We start from the raw sequence: 5,122 nt of genomic DNA, 5'->3' as shown, positions 1-5,122 counted from the left end.
TGTGACATGGAATGAAGTTCTCTGGAGTAGTTCCAAAGCATTTGAGATTTTAGTAGTTCTCTGCTAACTGATGTGCAGGAAACCAACTACTGCAGAACTAAGTGTTGATGTGAAGTTTTTCAGATGGTAGAAATGGATCATTTTACCTATTCTTTCACAGTTTTTAGTGCTTTAAAAACCATTGAGCTGCAGTGGTGATGTTTTTTTAAAATGCCTGAGGCATTTCAGTGTCTATGTCCATATCCACAAAACATTAGACACGTAACTCTTAAGTTGATCTTTTTTTTCCAAAAGATGTCTATGTTTCTTAGAACTTTCTTGCTCGGTGGAAACTGGGCTCCTCAGTCCCTTTTGAAGTAGAACCTTGGATACATTTGGAAACGTCACCTGAGTGTTCAAGCAGTCTTCGTGGTAGCAGTGGGTGAATCAGAGTCCATCGGTCCTCCATGGACTCAAGGGGACAGTTTGAAATCCAGTGGACGGTGCAGGAAGTCACTGTGGACTCTGGGTCCAGCTTCAGAGCTTAAATAACCACCTCACTTACTGAGAAAGTCAATGGGTATGGAAAACAGCCTGGGCCTGAAATATGAGTCTGGAATGCAGAAGAATTTTCTCTAAAACTGGAAAATTGGGAAACTTGTAACCAGAACATCTGCAGTGGTTTCAACCTTTGCAGAAGGATAGACCTTTGTCATGGAAGTTTGGTTATTCTTCACATTTCCAAAAGGAAAAGCCAGACTGCAAGTGTCAGGGTGTGATTCTGTGCCTGGTCTTGGCTGAACAGACCATTGCCACTCCATGATCCCCATTCCCCAGTCATTGTGCATACATGTATGACCCCAGGGCTCCGCAGGAAGCAGCTTCAGGAGGCAGCTGATGTATTTGAATGCTGTGCCTTGAATAGTTATCACTGGAAGGAGGTATAAGGTGGAGGGAGGACCCCATGAAAAAACAGGCGGTATGATTCCCAATCCTTTCCTTCTGTGACATAGCAGGAGAAGTTTGTATGCAGTTGTTACTGGAGGAGCTTTCAATGTAACTCCTGCAGCTTGACCTCAGATAACCTACCAGTGAGCTGCAGGGATGCAGATCCATCATGCCGTTTCTTTTTTCTTACGCTCAGAAAACTTTAGTATATGTAATTCTTGTGTGTGTCTTGGGAAGGTCATGTTGCTCTACAATAAAAGCCTCAGTACAAAGCTTCTCATTTTTGAGCACAGTAAAAGGGAGAATTAATCTGCAATGCTCTCCTGCCACAGAGCACCAGGGAAGTTTGGGAATGGTGTGCCCACATGGATATTTGACTGAATTTTTAAAATGGGTTTCCTTTAATAACATCACAAACAGAAGCTGGCAAGCCTGCACAGGCATTCCATAATGGAGCCCCAGCAGTGGGGGATTCACGTTCTGCATCTCAGTAGGAGTCAGTGATGTAGAATAGGCTGTGATGACATTGCAAATCATAGAGCTAGTCCAAAATGCCAGCCCTAATCTCCACTCTTTCTGTTGATGTGATATGGATACTGTGCTCAGGGAAGGAACACACAAGGCTTGCTGAGGGGGAGAAACAGTAGATGTTTTTCAAATCAAAACACTTGTACAGGCTCCCAGAGAGCACTGCTGCGTGGGGAAGGACGAGAAAGCCTTCCTTGCCTTCTCAGCCCGAGGCTAAGGAGAAAAGTCACTGCTGTGAAAACATGATACACGGCCTTGCAGACACCCCACTTCTGTTTTCCTCCTGCAAAGGCATGGAAAAGTCTTGGACAGCAGGAGAGTGTTGGCTTTGGGATCCTGAGGTTGCTTGTGCAGCCGTGGCAGAGCAGTGTCACTGGATAGTGTTGATACCTCGTGGCCTTACAGGTGCCCAGTCTGTGCCAGAGGGTTTGGATCTGGCCCACTACATCAATCTTTCCAATTCATTTTTCTGCTCCCTGCAGACAAGGGACTGGGTCTGACCTTATGCTGTGGGTCAGCCCAGCCCAAAACTCTCCCTTTGCACCTTTTCACTAAGGACCTGCAGCCTTTTTCTGTTTTTACAGAGCTAAAAGCTCGGCACTGACCAATTTTCCTGTTCCGCAGATACGCAGTGAGAAGGCATTTGGTGTTGTGACAGGGACACCTGGGATCAGGTGGTGAGAGCTGAGAATTCTTTTAAAAACATCTAGACTGGAAGTGAGTTTTAATATACAACACTGTAGTTTTTCCTGCAGTACACATTGCTAATGACTGTTCCATGGCAATAAGTCATGGAAGAAAAGAAGGTTTAGGGAAGAAAAATAAGTAACTCGTTGAAGATGTTCGGTTGGGAAACCCTGTGTAATAAAATTGGTTGCACATGGAAACAGTTTAATCCGTAAATGGTAAATATCACGTACTCCTCGAGGCTTTCTTCCAGCAGGACTCTGCACCTCACAGCCATAGGAAGCTTCCCGTTCCATGTGTATGCTGGGTTACTTAGAACTAGAAGTCAGGAAAGGTGAAGTTTGGAACACACTGATGAATATTAAAGTTACTGCTTCCCTTGCAAATTAGAGCACAACATCCTGTGAGCCTAAATCTTGGACTCTTCCGTGGGATTTAGGCTCCTCAGTGCACTGCTGGTACCTGGCTTTCATTAGGCCTTTGAAAGTTCCTATGGATGATGCCTACTCTTTACAATAGTGTTCAGAAGAATTTCTGTGAGGAAATTGTGACCATTCCCAAAACAGGAGGTTTAGAACATAAGGCAAGCGGCTTGGGCGTGGTGGGACGTGAGCAAAGCTAAATGCATTGGATAAATGGTGTTTCAAGTTAGAGGCTGTGAAAAATGAGGTTCACTCTCCTGTTAGAATTTAAAGAGTTTAATATAAAGACAATAAGAGACACATAAAATAAAGCAAAGGGATAATGGCCAGGTGCCTTGGCGCTCTGCCAAGAGCACACCTGATGCTCGAGGTGAGTCCTTTTTATACCATTTTTACTGTCTGTTCTCTATTCATATTAAAACTTTTCTAGGAATTGATCTGCATGGCCACTCCTTGGGTCTGCCTTTTTAGAGCATGCTAGTCTTCGGCCTTGTGGTTTTATTTCTTTTGATTCTTGGGGTTGGGCCCGCTAGGTAAGAGTAGATGGTAGGGTGGATCTCTTAATTCTCCAGACAGTCAGGGCTGATTGCAGCTTTGGGCCTCTTTGCCCCCCGGGCAGAGCGGTGATAGCGGCTCTCGGACCCTCCTGGCCGCCCGTTCTCCAGGCGGAGTAGCCTTTGGGCCCTTTTGTTCCCTGGACAAAGTGTTGATTAGCAGCTCCTTGGGCCTCATCTTCTGCTCGCTTGGAGGTTATCTTACTTGCTCACACTTGCTAACATTCTTGCTAAAACGAGAGAAAACTACATCCACACAGCAAAAAGCATTTCTAACATTACATAATATCTACTTTAATACTTTGCGAGAAGCCAATACTATAATACATGTTTATAACAGAGGCAATAGATTTTTATCAGAATTTTGGGAAGTGTTCTGTTTGAAAAATGTTGTGAGCATCTCAGCCAATTAATATTCCAAATGTATGTTGTAGTTTGGTGCCAAAGTCAGAGATGGAGTTTCACCCCATTGCCTAATTGCCATCAGTTTTATTGTCCTAGTCAGTTCAATGGGAAAAAGAAAATCACAAGCTGACCTCTCAGAGGTAAACGCAGCCCTATTAATGCCAAGGAAATCCACTTTCCTAGTGATGACAGTATAGTGATGATTCCTTAAGATGTCTGGTGTGCTTTACAATGGGGATCTGGAAGCGCTTGTGTCAGAGTATGGATTTCTCACATACTCTGGTGCTTTTGCCTCTAAAAGAAGGAGCAGAGTCATCCTGCTGTACATGTACCATGGTTGTTTATTCCTCAGCACAGTGGGAAGATGTACTGCCAGAGGTCCCAAACCTTCCTGACGTGATGCTTTGTCTGCCAGGAACTATTTAGTGTGATAATGGCGTTTGATAGACTGGACACAAACACCATTGTCACACTCCACAGCTCTGGGAGCAGGTCCTTAGCCCATGGAAGGAGTCATGGATGCACACTGCAGACTTCAGCAGAGGGGGTTTCAAAGACCTGCAAAACAGAGACAAGACTGGGTTGTGCATATTTATATGTGGCACATCGGGATTCTCACAAGGAGGCGGGACACAGGATCCTGAATTGCTTTGAGGTGAATATTGTGTCTCAGCTAGCTGTGGGAATGCAAAAGCTAAGTGGCTTTGAGTGCCTTTGCAGACAAGGGAGATGGACAGCACCTGGAGAAAGTAAACTGTACTATTCTAGAGACAAATTCCTGAGGACAGGGATGAGTCATTCCTGTCAGGGCCCATGTCTTCCTCTAATTGGTGGAGACAGCCCAGAATCAGCACCAGACTTTTATAGCTATGTCAGACCTGAGGAATCACAATACTGGAGATTATATTTGATTTTCATATACTTGTTTTTAGCAGCATTTTTGAGTAGCCCACATACAAGACAGCCAAGTTGGTCTGTACTCCTGGTCCCACTGCCCCTGTGCTATTCCATGCTTGTTCTTCTGGGACACATCAGCACCTGTGCATCAGGGAATTAAGCTCTAGGATCCATAGCTGTGGTGGTCATCTCTGCACAGGCTGGGTGTTTCAGAGTGTTTCTCTGTGTGTTTAGCCTGCTAGCCAAATAACATTTCTGCATACTCAGTGAGTAGAAAACATCCCATAAAAGATCACGTGGACTAAGGAGTGGATTAAGAGCACACAAACATGCTGCACAGGGATTTGTAATCCATGGAAATTCAGTTATATGCCATCATCACATCTGAATGCTGCAGAGAGGCAGAGAAAACAGAGAAGGAGGAGCACATGGAATGGAGGAGGTTTGTTGCAGTGGGGATACTGCAACATGCGTATATCAAACCAGGAGTCCCGTGGAAAGGAAATATATATGGACGGATTCTTGCTAGATGTTTCAGAGAGATGTTTACTTGTCCAGCCGCATGGCCGGAGCTCTGCCCAGAACTGTTCCAGTCACCGGACCAAGGGTCCTTCTGCCCGCGCAGGGAACACAAACCAACCAATGGGAACGAGGCTGAGCAGGGGCAGGGATACCCCGTGTCTGTGCCCTCAGGGCCCCTCT

The 5,122-nt window shown here is 45.2% G+C and overlaps 1 long non-coding RNA gene across 1 annotated transcript in view; it reads right to left on the bottom strand.

Annotated features, from left to right (window-relative positions):
• Window positions 1-3,383: 3,383 nt before the first annotated feature.
• The window catches only part of LOC108448072, an 8,772-nt gene continuing 7,033 nt past the window's right edge, over window positions 3,384-5,122 (bottom strand). The window contains exon 2 of the long non-coding RNA XR_001863855.1: window positions 3,384-4,081. This is a non-coding gene — a long non-coding RNA (uncharacterized LOC108448072). The remainder of the gene's footprint in view (window positions 4,082-5,122) is intronic.

The sequence above is a fragment of the Corvus brachyrhynchos genome, unplaced genomic scaffold (assembly GCF_000691975.1).
Source record: "Corvus brachyrhynchos isolate BGI_N302 unplaced genomic scaffold, ASM69197v1 scaffold297, whole genome shotgun sequence".
Classification (NCBI taxonomy): Eukaryota; Metazoa; Chordata; class Aves; order Passeriformes; family Corvidae; genus Corvus; species Corvus brachyrhynchos.
The sequence above is the reverse complement of the archived record's forward strand: the minus strand, read 5'-3'. Positions and strand labels throughout refer to the sequence as shown.